The sequence below is a fragment of the Solanum verrucosum genome, unplaced genomic scaffold (genome assembly GCF_900185275.1).
Source record: "Solanum verrucosum unplaced genomic scaffold, falcon-dt-bn FXZP01000261.1, whole genome shotgun sequence".
In the NCBI taxonomy this organism is placed as follows: Eukaryota; Viridiplantae; Streptophyta; class Magnoliopsida; order Solanales; family Solanaceae; genus Solanum; species Solanum verrucosum.
In genome coordinates, this window is record NW_026019969.1 from 9762195 (window position 1) to 9782218 (window position 20024).

The following is a 20024-nucleotide window of genomic DNA, read 5'->3' on the forward strand; positions in this document are numbered from 1 at the left end:
GTTTAAATGCTTGGATCCCCTCCATATTCCTAAAACAGTTCTACGTAACAAGTTAGAAAGAAAGTAAGTACATGCCCGGAACAAGAAGTTCATGGAGAAATGTTCATCAAGTTCATTGTCATATGAAGCAAGTCCACGGTATATCAATTAACAAGGAGCCATGAATTGTTATAACTTGTAAGTTGTAATACATATATGAAGAACAAAGGTGAAGACGATAAAATTGTTACCAAAAGAAGGGAATTAAGTTTCTATTGATACCTATAGGGAACAACATAAGGAGCAACCACAAAATGCTCAAAAAACTCTCACAGTAAGTAAATACACAGTTCTATTTATTCATTTTTACAAAATTTCACTCAGATTGTAAACCATTTAAATCTGTTCCACTTTGTTCCATTTTTCATCCCACTTATCACCATAGGCACACATCTAGTTGACCACTTCCCATACATATAATTGAAAGCAATTCCCCCCCCCCCCCTTCCTCCCAATCCATCTCCAAACTGTCTACCCTTGTAAGTGTATAGAATCTTCAACCTCATGTTGATGAAAGGAAGTCTCCTCTCCTAAAACCAAAAATTGAAAGGACTCATACCAATGTTTACCAGAGCAAAAGAATTAATAGAAATCTCCAAGGATATCCTCAATAATCAAAGTACAATAAGAGCTTGTCTACATACTGAAACTGGTTTCCATATTTGTGTGGAAGTAGTAATTGAAGATAAAAGTTGTACTTGTATACAAGGCATAGGTTGCGTAACATGGAGCACTCGAGTCGTGGAGAAAAATGATTTATAGAGAACCATCATTGGTTGCTTATTGTGCTTAAATGTCTCTTCCAAGAATCAATATGCCATTATATATTGACCATTAATTTGCTCATATAAGGTGTTGTCGAGATGAAAATCAAATACTTCTCCATATAAAATTAAACAAAAAATATGCAAGGCTCTTTCTTATTACAAACTAGAGAAATTACTTAATAGTTATGGTCACTTTGTTAAATCATCACAAAGAGGCAGAGGCTAAGCCAGAACATCTGTGTTTCTTTCACGCAATAGCGTGTTTGAAGTCTTACTAAGCTAAAGAAGCATGATGCATCGGGTCTTGGAGAAGAATAATAAGATCACAGAGCACAACAAACCGCTAAACCATGTGCATATGATTTTGCTCACCTATCATGAGTTTGACTTGCACAAATGGTATTTGGAGGAAAGGCATGATTTTTGTCTTGAAGAAGTGAAGAACGGGTTTCTCTTTCCATTGAGCCAGGGAGACAATCCAAATCGTAGTCAGCGTCCATTATTTGATTGAGCGAACCTGCATCTGAAGACAGACAAAGAAATTCACCATTTCGTCATTTATAAGCTTCAAACATACTCACAAGACCAATAATGCACTACTTAGAACAAGTTTGACATATGAACTGAAAACATTGCAACTCACAAGTGCAAAGTGTCTCAGAAACCATGTGTTACATTTCCTCTCAGCAGTAGTGCAGTTTATAACCAAATTCTATATCAATTATGCAAGAGAGTCATAACCAATTTAATACAATGGTAAAAAATAATGAATTTGCATAAATAAATAACCAAAAACATTACTAAACAGAAAAAAAGAACGGAAAAGGCTCAAAAATACCCCTGAACTATTGGAAATAGCTCACATATACCCTTGAACTATATTTTGGCTTAAAAATACCCTTCCGTTAAAATATTGGGTCACTTTTACCCTTACTATTAATAGAGATGTGTTAAGTGCCATGTGAACACCACGTGGACGCCACGTGGATGCCACATAAGCACCAAACAACTCTCACCTCCACTTAGACTTAAAGAACAGGGTTCAATTCTGTAAATTTCTTTTCATTGATAGATCTAATGTTTTAAGGAGTTCTATTGGGGTAGAGAATTAGGGGAATTGCTTTTTTTCGAGTTTCAAAGGCTATATGATGAATCTTTTTTTTTCTTCAAATGTGTTGTAATCTCCAGATTAGAATAATTGAAGTAGCAGAATATAGTAATACTGAGGATTTATGTTTTATTAGTATTAGCTGTGGATTATTTGTTTTATGAACTGATGAAGTTTACTTCCCAGAGATTCTGTTTACTTTTGGGCTCCATTGAATTTTGAGGGTTCAATAGATCTGTCAGTATTAGAACTAATTTCCATAGCCATTTTTTTTTTGTTTTTTTTTTGTGTGTGTACAAGTATAAACAAGAGAGGATTTGGCTTCTTTTTGTAATTCGGTTCTTTAAGGCCTTAATCTCAAATGTAAAATTCAGTTCATGATTAATTGGTTTTGTAAATACCCAAGAGCTTCAAATAAAGAGGAACAATAAGACTTAGATGCAAGGCCATAGTTCACAATAAAAAAGCAGCAGAATAAGAAAAAATTGAAACTTTGTCAGCCGAAAACTCAAATTCACCAAACTGCAAACAACCCAAACCAGAATAAATGGAAAAATCATCATATAAGGAAGCAAAAATGGAAAAATCATCATATAAGCTATGAGAATGGGTGAAAGTGTATCTCTTAAGAAAATGAGAGCAAAATTAGTAATTAGGATGTTTGAGTCTGTGGAGGTGAGAGTTGATTGGTGCTTATGTGGCATCCACGTGGCGTCCATGTGGTGTCCACATGGCACTTAACACACCTCTGTTAATAGCAAGGGTAAAAGTGACCCAATACTTTTACGGAAGGGTATGTTTGAGCCAAAATATAGTTCAAGGGTATATGTGAGCTATTTCCAATAGTTCAGGGGTATTTTTGAGCCTTTTCCGAAAAAAGAAAAAGAAAAAAGCAGAACAGAGACAAAATACAGAGAAAAACATTACAAAGCAAAAAAGTTTGCACAACAGAGACTCTGAAAGCTCTTTTGTTACTATAATACCAAAATATCAAGTTGGTGCAACTCGTCTTTATCTTTATTTTGATACTTATGGGCCTCTTGAATTCTCTTTTTCCCTATTTCTTTCTAGAATTTGTGGAATATGGCATTTATTACATGTTAGAACAGACAGAGAAATTAGAAAACATATTTTTCTTTTTTTTGCAGAATAGAGAAAAAAACAGAGCAAACTAAAGAAAATAATAGCAGCAAGTTGAAGAACTGAAAAAAAAATAGAGAAGAGAAAAAACAGTAACTCAGCACCAGCACTGCAGTTGAGTAGCAGCAGAGAAAATAGAGATAAGAAGAAGAGGAGAAGATAGAAAAAAAGATGAGAAGAGAAGAACTCACCTTGAAGAGAAGTCATAGGCTCCTAGCAGTCGAACTCTAAGCAGATGTTTAGGAAGAGAAAACGCATGAGTATGCTTTTACAAAATTTTAATATAAAACCAGTCGCAGCAGTCGAACTCGCTAATACACCCCTTCGGTTCCTTTCTCTCTTCTCACTTCAGTCATAGAAGTGCACACTTTTTCTTCTATGCCTCGCTTCGGGGAAGAAAAGCGATAGAGGTGAGCTCCACCTTGTCCAACAGTCCGCCCATACAACAAAATTGGTCAAACTCTATAGAACTTGCCTTTAAGTTTTGGTGACACCTTCCCTTAATAACACAAGACTTCAGAAGTGAACCTCTATTTCATCCACTTTGCAACAATACGATGTGTGATATCATTCCCGTTTCTTTAGATAATAGACCCAAGATACTTAGTACTTCCTCTCTTTTGGATGTCCTGGTATCAAGCCTCACTTCGATGTGAGTCTCATGGTTACGTCAGTGAACTTGCACTCAAAGTATTATGTCTTGATCATGCTCAACCTCATGCTCAACCTGAACCCTTTAAACGCTGCGAGTCTCGTCAATTAGAATTATGTCCTCCATAAATAACATATACCATGGCACATCACCTTAGTACCGTGTCAATTCATCAATCACCAAAGCAAATAAAAACAAGCTAAAAGTTGATCCCTCGTGCAACCCCATCACAATCGGGAAGTGCTCTGAGTCTCCTCTCACTGTCCTTATCCTGATCTTGGTTCCAACATAAATGTCCTTGATCATATGCCACAGGTAAGCCTCTAGCGTCCAAGCATCTCCATAAGACCGTTTTGGGACTTTGTCGTATGCATTATCTAGGTAAATGAACACCAAGTGCAAGTCCTCTTCCACTCTCTATACAACTCCACTAGTCTCCTTAAAAGATGAATGACTTTTGTAGTCGAGCGCCCTAACATGAATCCATATTGATTCTCGAAAATAGACATACCCCTTCTTACCTTCATCTTTACCACCCTATCCCAAACTTTCATAATGTAACTTAGCAGCTTGATACCCCTATAGTTGTTGCAATTAAGAAATGTCACCTTTGTTTGTACAATTTCTTCCCTGTTTCCCCCCTAATTTACATACAAGCATTCAAAAATTGTAGTGATATTCTATATATCATGTAATATGCATGTGTAATACATTTTTTTTTATGACAAGGGAAACCCACAGTCGCTAGCCTTTGGGTGCGCACAGGGTAAAACCCCTCGCTTCTATGCATGTGTAATACATTAGTAATCTTAAATAGGAAATAAATATTTTTACATCACCAAGCATGATGAGATGATCTTAAATGAAGCAAGATAAGGAAGATTCATAGTCGTCCCAACTTGCTTAAAGTGAGGCACAAATAGTGGTAGTTATTTGGAAGTCAGTAAGCATGACATAAAGAAAAACCCATAAGGCTAATACACAAAATTTTGTCAATGGGGGACATAAATGCACCAGCATGGTAAGATGGAGAAAGCACGACATAAAGCAAAATCCATATGATACACAAAATTTTGTCAATGGCGACATATAAATGCGCAAGCATGGTAAGACTGAAAAAGCATGACATAAAGAAAAATCCATATGGATAGACACACAAAATTCTGTCAATAGTAGCATATAAATGCACAAGCATGGTAAGATGGAAAAAATAAGTGTCGTTGCTGCATCTCAGTAGCAGGGAAACTCTCACCTAAAAAAGGAAACATTCATAACCGAGTCGATTAAAAAAAAACGGTTGCTAAGACCATAATAGGATATCTGCATTTCAAGAACAAGGAAATCTTTTTAAGATGAGTCAATATCATCTTACCAAAAAATTATGAGTCTAGTTTTCACGACTAATGTTGAGATAGGACCTCTTGAATTGACATTAAAACTGACTAGAAAAAACATGAGAACATTCACGATTTGGCAACTCAATAAGGTGTGTTCAAACAGTCAATTGGGAAGTTTTTGGAAACTGATTTACTTTTCATTTCTTTCTGGAAAAGAAGGTTATGAAACAGTAAATTCATTTACAAGAAGAGGGTCAAAGTGAAAATATTTAGAATTTGGGGGATAATGTACAAGTTGGTTCAATTTTTGTTTGAGTAACAGAAAACTGACAAAAGTTTTTTTTTTTGTTTTGCTTTCTTTTGAAAATGTTTGTTTGTTCTTCTAGAATTTTTTTTTTGTCCTAATAATCAAACAAACGTAGTTTGTTCTTTTTAAAATCCTTTTTACTAGGGCAACATTGCCTTAAGATGCTTGAGCTTTTGCAAACCGCACAGTACTGTGGTTTACGGGTGCACCAGAATATCAGAATCAAGGAGCCAAAGGCTTAAAGAAAATTTCCAAGGAAATTGCCAGCTCTATGTTAATACCTGTATCTTCTTAATTTGATTCACAAGCTGAGGCATACTAACCAAATACGAAATTTATCCAATTATCAGTCATGGAGCCACCTGTATGGAGTTCAACTCTCACCTGCAGAGTATTAATCAGACCATCTTATATTTCGGCAAAACGGTCGATTTGATTATTGTACTAGTGCAAGGGGAAATGGATGTAAAAAGGCATTATTGGAAAGAAATTGAATGTAGTCATTCGTTTCTGGATGTAAAAAAGCATTATTGGAAAGAAATTGAAGTTAATGACAAATCTTTCATAATTCAACTATTTCCATAAAAGGACCAGCTCTAGTCTACCAAATTCTTATCTATCTATATATACTGTGACCCATCACCTCACTCAGACATTTTAGATTTTGAGAGCAAATCGAACTCTAACGGTTATCAGCAGCAAATTCAACCTGATTTGAACTGAATCATTCATAATCAGATCTTATGGATAGACAAGGTCCATGTCTCAATTGTGGCATAAGGCGTAAGTTCTATTCACCACCTATATCCCATCTTTTATGTTTATCAATAATCTCATACTTTACAGGATACTTGATTCAGTTATGCGTAAGATTTATGTGCCTGATGTTCAGCAAATAAATTTTGAAGACTCACATGCATAAACAATAAATACCCAAATTTCCATAAAATGGTGCATCTGTTAAAAAATAAAACATAGAGTACTTTAATTTTCTCATCTCTCGAGCCAAATGTTAATTAGTTTTCAGTACATCAATTTACCCACCCTACTCCAATATGATGTGCGACATCATAAATTATTCAATCTCCTATAATTATGGACCCAAGATACTTGAAGTTTCCTCTCTTGGTCTTGGATAATTATGGACCCAAGATACTCCAATATGATGTGCGACATCATAAATCATTCTTTTTTGGATCTGCTCTCAGTAATGTAATTTGAGGACCTTCCTTGAATTTTTCAATACTAAATCTGATTCCACAATTGCAGGCAATTATAGCAATATACACTTAGTTGCCCATACTCTTCACTTTTGATGCCGCACCCATGTCGGATTCTCCAAAAATACACTACTTTTTGTGAATCCAACACGCACCCGTTGACGTTTTTGAAGAGTCTGAGCAACATAGATTATATGTCCTTATTATTTGACAACTCTTTTATTTGCTCACTCTTAGATATTTGAATTATCATCTTGAAACTATTTATCACTTCCTTGACTTAAGATTCGTTGCTTAATAAGTCTTGACAACTAGATTAAAGGCCAAAAATTAGGAAGATTCACCAAATCAAGCTTTCACCCCACCCACACCAAGCCTCAAATCCCTACCCCCCTTTTCATTTGATAGAGAATCTAAGACTTCCCTCATTGGAGTTAATAGTGTAAATAGTTCACAAATTACTGTAATCAAATTTGATGAGCTGTCATAAGGGGAAAAAGAAAAATTCAGAATAGATAAAAGTTAATGAAAAATCTATCATAATTAATATATTTCCATATAAAGGACCAGCTATAGTCTACCAAATTCTTATCTGTCTACATATATGCTGACCCGTCACCTCACTCAGGCATTTTAGATTTTGAGAGCAAACTGAACTCTAAAAGTTAGCAGCAGCAAATTCAACCTGATTTGAACTGAATCATTCATGATCAGATCTTATGGGTAGACAAGGTCCATGTCTCCATTGTGGCATCAAGCGTAAGTTCTATCCACCTCTGTCTCAAGTGCAACGTCATTGAAGTTACATGCGAAATACTTTATTTTAGTTTTGGTTAACCTGGAAACTTTAGACACTGAGATCTGTTTCAAAACTTATAATTTTTCGTTAACTCCACCCCGAGTCTCGTTATTGTATACTATTTCATCTGTAAATGGCATAAACAAACAATACCTTCCATTGAATATATCCTGTCAATTCATCCATCACTAAGGCAAAAAGAAACAGGCTAAGGGTCGATCCCTAGTGCAACCCCATCATGACCGAAAAGTGTTCCAAGCCTCCTCCCAATAATATTATGTGTTGGCACCCATTCTATAAAAAGGCTAAATGAAGCACTTGGTTAAATGTTTAGTTATTTCCATAAAGGACTTGGAATCGCTTCCTACTCAATACATTCTTTCCTTCTTTTTTTAGTGGTGCACCCATGTACTAGAAATCCTAGATTCGTCTGTCTAAATCTGATTTTTTCTTAACAGATTGTGCAGCCCCATATTGTTGCTTGCTTGTTAACTGATTTCCTTAATCTGATATTAGGTTCGTGAATTTATTGCTGCGCCCTTATAAATACTACTGCATTTTTTGGTTCCTACTTTGAACAATATCTTTTCTATAGTTTATTACTTCTATTTATTTTCGTCATTGTATTGTGTGACTGTCAATGTTAAGATTTAGGTATTTGTCGTTATGGGTTGCCCTTTTTTGTTGTTTATTGCACACTTGATTATTCTATAACTGGCATTAGTGGCTTCAGGTTCAGGGTTTGATGTAGTTTATGGTCATGTACTTGATTGGAAGTGGGAGCGGAGGGCAGGGGTGGTAAGGGTACCAAGGGAGATCCTAGGTTGAGAGTTGGGTCTTTAAACATAGGGACATTGACGAGTAAGTCGATAGAGTTAGTAAAGATTCTTATGAAGAGGAAGATCAATATAGCTTGTGTTCAACAAACCAAATGGGTAGGAATAAAGGCTAGGGTTGTAGATGGATTTAAGTTATGGTACTCAAGAAGATTGAAGAGTAGAAATAGAGTAGGCATTTAGTAGAGAAGGAACTCAAGGAGCAAGCGGTAGAGATTAAGAGGGTGAATGATAAGTTAATGTTCATTAAGCTAGTTTTGGGAGGGCTAACTATTAACTTAATTAGTGCATAAGTGCAGCAAACAGGTTTGGACGAGGAGGTCAAAAAAACCTTCTTTGTTCTGGGAGGAGTTGGATGAGGTTGTGAGAGTTATCCCGTGTACTGAGAAACTAATTTTATGAGGGGATTTTAATAGTCACATTGGGACCACTTCAAGAGGATATGATGATGTACAAGGCACTTTCGGCTTTGGGGATAGAAATGAAGGAGTTTTGCTTTTAAACTTCGCGTAAGCTACTGAGTTGATCGTAGCTAATTACAGTTTCTAGAAGAGGGAGGAGCACTTGGTGACCTTTTGTAGGGTGGTGGCTAAGACTCAGATAGAGGTTTATGAAAGGACTGGATCAGGAGAGGGGATCTTACAACCCAACATAATCTCGTGGTTATGGGTTTGGAAATCAAAAGGATGAAGAAGAAGAGGACCAAATGGGAGTAGTGAGGACACAAATAGTATATGCCCACCAAGGATTTAATGGGAGGTTTGATTGAATCCAACACTTAGGAAATTGGAGAGAAGTTAGTGGCTATGAGGATTTCAGGGAGTAGTGAGGACACAAATAGTGTATGGGCTAGGACAACAGAACTACATCAGAGAAGCAACAAGAGAGGTGTTGGGGGTCTTGAGGGGTTACCCAAAGAGGCACAATAGGTTGGTGGTGGTATGAAGAGGTCCAATGAAAGCCAAGAAGGTTGCTTACAAGACCTTAGTTAAAGCTTAGGCGAGGAGGAGTAGTTAGAGGTTTAAGACGACGAAGAAGGAAATTGAGCTAGTGGGGATGCAGTTAATATGTGGGCTAAAACAATTGACTGCATCAAGAAAGCAACAAGAGATGTGTTAGGGATCTTGAGGGGTTACCCAGGTGGAGCAGTCCAGGGATAATAAGAAAGACTGACACATGGTGTTCTGGGGGAAATCTTACATGGTCTCCGGTGGTCAGGGCAGTGGCGTGCAGATCCACCGCTGAGGGGGGGGGGGGGGGGGGTTTACTGTTGAGCGCTAGAGAAAGAGATAGTCTCTGTTTAAAATTATACCGTAATTACTGTGGGTTTAGATGGTAACATTCCTCCATAAAATAGCAAGAAAAAATATGCAGTCTGCCGAGGGATTTACTATTTTGCATGGTTCCTCAACATATCAGGCAAATCTTTCTACTATCAAGCTCAAAGTTCAACTTTCTTGTATGGTTCATTAACATGGTGATGAAAATGTGAGTAAAGATACAGTTGAAGCATCCTAAAAGTCTATGCATGTTTCACACAAGGAAATTTCCACTTGTTTCTAATATTATACATACTCTAGTTTCATGACACTTCCATTCTCGTGCAATACATTCAATACCTTTTTTACGGAAAATCTTAATTGTCAATGATCATTGTGCTTTAGTTTCTGACCCGTAAGAATTTTATTCATATTTATCCCAGTTTAAACTATAATTAATTTTGAACTAAAACAGAAACCGCCCATTGGAGACCTGGGCCAGCTGAAAAACCAGTGCTCTGCAATGCATGTGGATCAAGGTGGCGCATTAGGGGGACACTACATAACTATGTTCCCCGACATGCAAACAGAGAAACACAGAGCTATCAGTTACCTTCTGAGACGACGACACGTCTCTTAGTTCGTGATGGGCTAGAAGTTGGAGTAGTGGTTTCTGGACAGGAGGGATCTTCAGCTTGTCCTGGAGAGGAACTGAATAACATACCAAGCTTAGTTTCAGCAGGATCATCCTCGGTCAACTGCATGCAGATGGAAGAAACAAATGGTAAAATACTTTCACATATATAGAGAGCACTTAACTTGTCTCAGCAAGTATGATATATGTTCAGAATCAAATCCTTTCTTAAGCGTACGGGTTGTAAAAAAATGGAAAACTAATATCTTCCTACTCAATTTCTGGCCAATTTCTTTCTTCTGTTTTGCATGATAGTAAGCGCAAAACCTTAGGGCACATATGGTTGGGAAACGAGTTATCCTGGGATCGTTATCCCACCCTCAATGTGGGATAAAATAACACTACAATCTCGGTATAACTAATTCCGGCGTAAGTTATACCGTGATTTTATCCCAACTAAACATGGGATAAGCTCATCCTAAAATTAATCCCAAGATTAGTTATCATATTCTTCGTACCAAACGAGACCTTAGTCAAAGAAAATTATGAGATAGGTGAAATTAGGCAACCAAATCATTGTAGATGCAACTTCCCAAAAAGTAATCCTGCAGTGCATATTATTTTGATTCAAAAGATTCCAATTACAAACTTCTCTTATTCTATTGATTAGAAATGGAAAAATTTGAACCACCCCCACCCCCAAAAGCAAGAGCAGAAAACAGGGGAAGAATCTACAGATCCTACACAACAAATTTAACAGCGAGACAGAAAATTTTATCAGCATTCTCCTACTGTCCAAGTGGTTGTTTTATGTTGGTATCTAATACTCAAAAGAATCACTTACACCATGAGCTCTAAGACAACTTGATAAGCATGTATCAAGATTCACAACACTTGGATTTATTTTTATGCAGGAAATTCCTGTCGTTTTCCGATTACTGTGATGTGCCTTTCAAATTATGTAATGTCAAATCACATTCAAAATTTCACCAAATATGCCGTAGGGATGTAATTACTATATGATATTCTACAAGCACAATCTTTGGTTTCTTTCTTGCTCATAGGCCATCAATTATAGTGTCTCCCCTATATTTTGAGAACTAACTTCCCTTTATACAATGAACTGAAATTGAAAAATTTCACGGATTTAGGATTTTCAATAAAGATATGAACTGACCAGTCCAACTATACCTTAACCATACAAATAATACTAGCTTGACCAAAACAAAAAAAAATCTATTGTATTAGTACCTTATTGTTTTATGCGCACTAACATTTACCTTTTGTTGTGAGAAGCAGATAAAGATAAAGATCCTTTCTGGAATCCTAACAGTGTCCCAAAAAGAAAGAGATCAGAGCTTACACAACGCATTTTGTCACTTGTCGAAAGGCTCCAGAGGCAACTTTATAACAATCTACAGGAACCAGAATTTGAAAATATACCAGACGGTGGTGAAGATGTTACTCTAATTTATGCAAGGAACAAATACATTCCTCCTAATGAGATTGGTCTTGGAGCTATGCTGCTCGTATCACCAACTACTACTACAGAATGCTCGACGTCTCTACCTCCAATGGCAGAAGATAACGCCTCTTGCTCAATGAATGTTCCTGCAAAAAATCAATATCAATAAGTGAATTTTGAGATGCATGCATAAGATTCAATAGGACAGCTTGGTGCACTAAGCTCCCGCTATGTGCAGGGTCCGGGGATGGTTCCGTTTTATTGGATGGAATTTCCTTGAATTAGATATGTCAAATTCTACTTTTTAGGTGCATTTAATATGTCAATTCCGATGTCTATCACTGTGTTCTTACCTACAAGTTTGTTAGTGTTTCTGGACCTCATTGTAGAATTACATTGTGACATCTCAAAGGGCATTTGACTTACATATACTTGTCATTACAACTGTAATGTCTTGCATTATACTTTGTTTCAGGATAAACAATAATATACTGGATCATGTGGCTATGCAAAATGAAACTACTAGAAATGAGGGTGGAAAAGCAATTGGATCAATCCTCGCATTCAGATTCCCATCAAACATATCTCTGAATGTCTCCCATAGTTCTTGACATTATTAGTGGACATTTTGAGGGATAAGATCTCCACCCGAAACATGGACATGTCCAGTTGTCTCTTGCTTGGGTGTTTGCAATTTTCTAATTTCTTTCACTCCAAATGCAAAGTTAGTTGCTCTCTCTGTAGCACTCCCTTTTATTGCCTAATCATGCTTACTCTTTGTTTTTCCAATGATACAATCTGCTAACCATGCAGCAAACTGAGTTTGTATATGTAGAACACAGGATCTTCTGTTTCGTACCATATTAGAATTATGTTTTTTTTGACAAAGAATATTAGAATTATGTTTTCCCATCTAGTTCATGGGTTTGCTCATATTCTTCTAGAAATTTTCTGGAATATTCGAAACAAAGTTTGGAATATCTGAAATAGAATTAGTCATTTTTCTCTCCAAATTCAAAAGCCACACTTGCCTGCCACTCTGGGAAGCAAAATGATACTTAGGTTAGCTGTGGAACGGCGGAAAAGATTCTTGGAATTCTACTCATTTGTTCCCACGAATATCTCAACTCCTACTCCATTCACTAATTGTTATCTATCTTTAATATTCAAAATATCAATAAAACACCATACTCATGGCCGAACCCTCACCTTTCAACTGCTATCAAGTGTGAGTAAAACACCACAAATAATATTTAGACCAGTTTTTCCAAAATAAAATTCCAATAAAAAGATTACTCCTTTTAAAACCTTTTTTTTTCTAACCAAGAAAGCAGCAAATTTTGGTTACCCCCAAATAGGTTTTATTCACAATCAAATAGCTGCATCCTCAAATAAAGAACTAATCATACTCCACACCATCAAATAAACACTGACCAAAATACTACTATCAAAGGTAATTGCAGTAACATTCTTGCTTGGATTGGAGATTTCTACTTTACATATTTATATGGGCAAGTTCTTGGGTTCTCATAAATTGTCTTAAAACGAAATTCTCCAGTCTTGGATACTGAATCTTGGATAAAAAACAATTTCAATACAGAATCTTGAATAAAGTTCTGATTAGAATGAAAAGGGGCTAAAAAATTATTTGATTATTGAATGTTTGGATAAATTTTCAATTAGTTGCATTAACAATTCAATATGTCAATGTAATGACATTACATTACATACACAAAACAAAAAAAATGAGGAGGAGAAGGAAGAGAGTTACTCCTCATCGCCTTTAGCTCCAAAACTCCATGAAAATAGACTTTGGGCTCCTCATCTTCCTCAATCCCTCTAATGCCAAGAGAGTTGCCAAAGGGAAGACAAATATATAGTGAAGACAATTATATAGTGAGGCGTTAAAAACATGCATGGGCTAATATTACTACACTTTTGGCTAATATTTAATTAGTTATAGTATTGTTTAACTCTTTATTTGTTAGGATTTTGAGCCTCTTGTATAATAATTAATACATCATATTTTAGTTTTATAAGATGTATGACTAATACATACATTATTATTAATACACTCTATTCAATATTCTTATATACAATTTATCAAACCATCTTTGTTATCTGTTTAAAAATGATAAGGGGCATTTCATGCAGATAAATAATTTTACTATAATAAAGTTTGAATAAATTATTCGACTAAAAGGGTTAGTATTTTTAGATAATAAAACTACGGATCATTATTGAAAAAATAAATTCCCGTCCTTATTCTCCATTGAATTTGGATGAATTTATGACATCAATTATTTTCATCAGAGATCCTTCTTCTATTGATTCAAAGAAAAAAATTTAAAAATTAGATGTTAATAAATGAAGAAGAACGAGGATGAGGAGAAAATATGCCATAAAAGATTAAAAACGTTGAAAATGACGAAGAATGAGAGAGCTTAGCATATTAAAGGAATTAGTGAAAAAAAACAATTTTAAAAGATTAATGAATCCGCTAATATAGTTATTACATATGCTACGTGGATGAAATTATTGGCCAATAAAATTGTCACACGCTTAGAAATGATTTGTAAGCAAACGTTTGATCTACTCAGCATCGCAATGTTTCTCGATAAATATTCAAGGGAAAAAAGACAAATATACCCCCCGAACTATCGTAAATGATATGCAGATATCCTCCATCATACTTTTGGGACATTGGTGCCCTGCCATCTAAAAATTAGAGCATATATGCCCTTCATTCTAACGGAAGACTAAATAGGGACACGTGGCACAATTTTATTTGCCGATCCAATATTTAATAAATGTCGGGTCGGTAGATAAGATTATGACACGTGTATGTCTATTAGCATAAAGGATATATATGCTCTAGTTTTTGAACGAAAGGGGCACCAATATCCCAAAAGTATGACGGAGAGTAACTGCATACCATTTACGATAGTTCAGGGGTATATTTGTCCTTTTCCCCAATATTTAATGATAATTCTTTTATAAAACATGTACACCTAATAATTCAATTATGAACCTCATAAAAATATGATACTTCATATTTGTTTTCACCATTTACTCGTATAAAAATGAATGTCAATCAAGGAAATTATATTCCCATTTAAAGAGGCAAGAGGCTAAGCCAGAACATCTGTGTTTCTTTCACGCAATAGCATGTTTGAAGTCCTACTAAGCTAAAGAAGTATGATGCATAGGGTGTTGGAAAAGAATAAGATCACAAAACATAGCAAACCGCTAAACCATGTGTGAGTGATTTTGCTCGCCTATCATGAGTTTGACTTGCGTAAATGGTATTTGGAGGAAAGGCATGATTATCGTCTTGATGAAGTATAGAACGGGGTTGTCTTATCATTGAGCCAGGGAGAATCCAAATTGTAGTCAGTGTCGAATATTTGATTGAGCGAACCTGCATATGAAGACAGACAAACAAGTTTACCATTTCGTCATTAATAAGCATCAAACATACTCCAGTAGCAGATAAAAAAAAATATGATGTGTCTGAAAATCTTAAAAGCAGCAAGACCAATAATGCACTACTGAGAACAAGTTTGACATATGAACTGAAAACATTGCAACTCACAAGTGCAAAGTCTCTCAGACACCATGTGTTACATTTCCTCTCAGCAGTGGTGAAGTTTATAACCAAATTCTATATCAATTATGCAAGAGAGTCATGACCAATTTAATAAAATAATAAAAAATATTGAATTTGCATAGATAAACAACCAAAAACATTACTAAACAGAAAAAAGCAGAACAGAGACAAAATACAGAATTTTGGAACTGAAAGGAAAATGCAAACTCAAGGATTTGCAATTTGAATTTCAAAATGCTCCCAGGCACATTCCCCAAGAATATGACCTAACCTATCTTCCATTCCCTTTCCCTCTCCGGTGATCCTTCTGATCACCGGAATCAACTCCTCTCGTCCTCCTTCTCTTCTTTATCTCTCCCTCCTCTTTCTTCTGATACCCACTTCTCCATTGATTCTCATCCCTCTTCTCTATCTTCTCTCTCCTCTCTCTTCTGAAACCCTTTTCACCATTGATCTGATGGAAGAAGACACCATTTACTTTGTTGTGGGCTTCAAGTCTTTTGATGTCTCAAGAATTTCAGGTACACGGGGACTTGTACCAATGGACTGAAAGGAGTAGGAAGTGCATCACTAGAACCCAGTTTACCAAGAGAACAATGATATGGTTGATACAAAGGCTGAAAGAAGCTTCTTTGGTGAAAGTGAACTCGGTCAGAAGGTGGAAGAGGCGAGAAATTTTCTCTGAAACTTATTGTGCAAGGAATTTCAATAAGTCTGGACGATACATCAGCATCATAAACTTGAAAGGCAGAAGAAGATCAGTGTTGATAATCCCTAAATTAACCTTTAACTCAGGCTGGATGTTCATTGCAGCAAAGGTGGAAAGATTTATTAACTTCCACAGGAATGAGAAAGTTCCAATGGAACCTAGATTGACTGACAAGAACATCCCTTACGCTGATGCCCTTCGAAGTAGTAAATGGTCCAACAGAGGGGAAAGTTCATTCAATGCAGAAGTCACATTGAAGGGGGAGTAGCTTGCATTAATGACGGAACCAACAAACAAAATGAAGTTCTTAGTAGAAGTTTGGTTGGCAACTTCAAGGATGTGGATACACCATCCCTCTCAGAGATTAGAAGATGGTCCTCTAGCATGTGGAAGCAAATCTTTGGGCTGAACATTTATGAAATGGGAAATAAAATTTTCCTATTTGAGTTTTCCTCGAAAGCAGCCGCAGAACAAGTGATGAATTGGCTTTGGAAACAAATGCACATCAGGTTCCAGTGGTGGAGCCCTACGGTTGGAGCAATCGAAGAAAAAGCAAAACCTAATTCAACATGGATTAGAATTGTTGGCCTGCCCTTCCATCTTTGGTCGCAAAAAAGTTTCAAGGCCATTGGAGATTTTTGTGGCGGCTGGATAGAAACTGTAATACCCTGTATCCAAAAATAGAGATTTCAGATTTCTGGTGTTACAGGTGGCACTCACGGACACCATCCACGGACCGTAGATGGACTCACGGTCCGTCCTGCAGGTCCGTGACAGAAAACTTCCCCAGAACTCAGTCAGAAAATTTGGCTAAGTCCCGACTCACGGACAGACCCACGGTCCGTGATCTGTGTCCGTGAATCGAAACTTCCCTTACCCAGCCTCTGACACAAACTACGATCGACCAGCACGGACCGTCATTCAATCCACGGTCCGTAGGTCTGACCGTAGATGAGGGTCAGCAGCCAGTTAGCTGAAAAATATTGATGGGTCAACTTCAGATGGTCATAACTCTTAGCACAAAATGAATTATGTGTCCCATGACCTATGGTTAGATAGATAATTGAATTATCTTTCCAACGCCACCGAGTTTGCTAAATTCCGACCTCCGAGTAAAAATTTATGCTCGTTTTAGTGAAGCCCTGTTGGGCAGACTCGACCTACGGATCCAATCGACGGACCGTCGATTGAATGACGGCCCGTCAGTCCAGTCCGTCAGTCACTCCGACAGCAGCTAAGTCAGAGGTCTTTTGGTCTTTTCCTATTTCGTTTAACCCCTAAGATACGTCGTTTAGACCCTAAATCATGAGATTTTAGTCAGTTTACGCCTAGAAACATAACTAGAACTTACCTAAGTCAAATTCATTAATCAAAACTTAGAAAATTAGAATCAAGGAAGGAGAAAAAGGTCAAGAACCCTAGTTCAAGAACGCAACGAGGTTTCTTCAGTTCCAGCCCCGAAATCGAAAGATTTCTCCGTGGATTTCGTCACCAGGTATGTGGGATTTCACTAGTGGGTTCCTTTCGCCCATTAGGTCCCTAGAATTCAGTCAGATTCTTGATTCCATGATTATGAATAGACCTAGGGTTTCTAGAATTTGAACAGATCATCATGAATTAGTTATTTAAATGTTTCAAATCAGATTATCATGTTATTGCTCAGTTTATCGCATGAATTTCAGAACCCTAGCTATGTATTTCTTTAGTTCTTGAATTACACATGCTAGGTCAGATATTTCTCAGTTATTCAGTTATACATGCCTCAGTTTATGAATGCGTCATTATCAGATTAATTGTTGCATTCTCAGTTTGCATGTTCAGTTCGAGCTATCCAGTATTTACAGAAATTCAGTCATAACCAGTTAACTACTTAATTCATTGGGAGTAGCATAATACCGAGTTGGACTAGGGTTCAGCGTACCCATTTAGTCCCAGAACTACGAGCCACGTAGGTGTAAGTCCCTTCTGTGGGCAACATCAGTTTAGTGATCACGCTAGCATGCCTCTATACCTCTGGCAGGGTATATTGGGTCCTCTCGATGGGGTGTATACATCGGATTCCACATTTAGCTCATGTGGTTTTATGTCGGTTATTAGTAGCTCCCACAGTTCAGTCAGACTCTTTTGCATTGACCATATTTCAGTACAGTCAGTATTCAATCTCAACATGTTATAAATTTGGTCATTGCATCAGTTAGCTCAGTATTCAGTATTTTCAGTATCTATATCATGTTCAGATTATTTCATTGCTTTATTGTTTTGTTCAGTTATATGTTATTTCAACTTTACTCTATCCTGCATGCTCAGTACCCTTCAAGTACTGACGCATACGTGCGCTACATCTTCTCGTGATGTAGGTTCAGGTTCTCAGCATCCAGATCACGCTTAGATCGATTCCCGATCTTCAGTTCAGCAACATCAGTGGTGAGTCCTCATTTTTCGAGGACTAGTGACATGTTTATCTTTATCGCTTTTAGTCTTTAGTTTCAGTTTTGCTAGATCTAGTTGGGGCATGTCCCAACATTTCTAGTCAGTTTAGAGGCTTATTTCAGACATAGTTAGATTCAGCTTAGTGTTTTGAGTTTGATATTTCTTTTGTATTAAACTCTCAGATTTGATATATTAAGTTATAGTATATGGGTATTTCCCATTTTTTTCAGATTTATTTATGATTTAGCTTCCGCATCAGTTTATTATCTTTAGTATGCTCATGATCATGCCAGCAGGGTTAGCTTGGGATCACTTGTGGTCCTAAGTCCCGTGTCCGCATCTCGGGGGTAGCTCGGGGCGTGACAGAAACACAACTAAGAAATCATCTTAAGTGGGCCAGAATCAAAATCCTTGGAGATGGAACATCTATCCCAAAGGTAGTGACTATCGAGAGTGGTGGATTTTTCTTCACAACTCAGATCTGGGCAGAAGCGCCAGTGAGATTTCACGTTGGAGAAGGGGAAGAAGAAGGGGTCCAAGTCTTGGACCAGCATATATTGAGGGAAAACACAACCAGTAAAGAAACAACTCATAACAGCCCATCTCTTAAAAAGTTAGTGCTCCCAGCACGTGTGCCCCCACGTGAGGAACTTTTTGAAAAAAAAATTGGGCCAGTCCAGCATATCTTATGCTGAAGACGCAAATAGAGGCCCAAATTTTCTCTCTTTGGACCAAACTCGGTTTTCCCAACCATCAGTCTCTTTTAATAAACACATGGTTGCACATGAAGCTCTCAAATCCCCCTCTAAAGAGCTGAACGATCTTAAAACTTTGGCTTCTAATTTCTTAGAAGCGCTGAAAGACTGGGAGTCATCTGCAACAGAAATTAGAAACGTCAAGAAGATTGCAAACACCACAAAAAACAAAGAGGCTCGCACGCAGAATGAGCAAAGCACAAAGATTAATGAAATTGACCAGAATGTTGAATTTCCTAAGTTCTCAGAAGGAAAAGGAACAGATGAAGACACCTCTGAGGCAGAAACGATAGGAACAAACATGCAGCTACAACAAATTCATGATGTTGAACCTGTAGCCACACATAATCTGATTGACCAAGAGGAAACCGAAACAGAGGCATCAAATTGGGTAAATTCCCACATTCTAGAACTGAGCAATACTTACGGGGTAGCTTTTGAAGGCTTTGAAAAGGAGACTCTAGCACTTCTCATGAAGATTGATGAGAGAAAGGTTGCATTGGACAAAAAGGGCCAAGGGAAATCAAGCACGACACCGAAAAGCAGGTGAAAAATCTTCAATCTAGTCTTAATAAAGAGGTAGAAGGTGGTCGGAGTATAGGGAGAGTTCTCAGTTTGACCTTTAATGAAAATTAATCTTGTCACTTGGAATGTAAGGGGACTTAACAGTACTTCCAGTAGAAATCTTGTTAAGTGCTCTTTACAGAAGTGGAAGGCGGATGTATACTGCTTTCAAGAAACTAAGGTGAGTAAGGATGTGGAGGGTATTGCAAAGCAACTATGGTCATGTAGATGGATGAGATGTGGCTACATAGAAGCTAATGGTAGCAGTGGGGGGATATTGGTTATGTGGGATAGCAAAATTTGGGTTGGTACCATGATGGAAATAGGGCAACACTCGATAACATACAAGTTTGTCTCGGTGCAAAACTCTTTTACTTGGTATCTCACTGGGGT

At 37.0% G+C, this 20024-nt stretch overlaps 1 pseudogene; it reads right to left on the reverse strand.

Moving 5' to 3' along the window:
• Positions 1-20024, reverse strand: part of LOC125814990 (uncharacterized) — a 54694-nt pseudogene that overhangs the window by 676 nt on the left and 33994 nt on the right.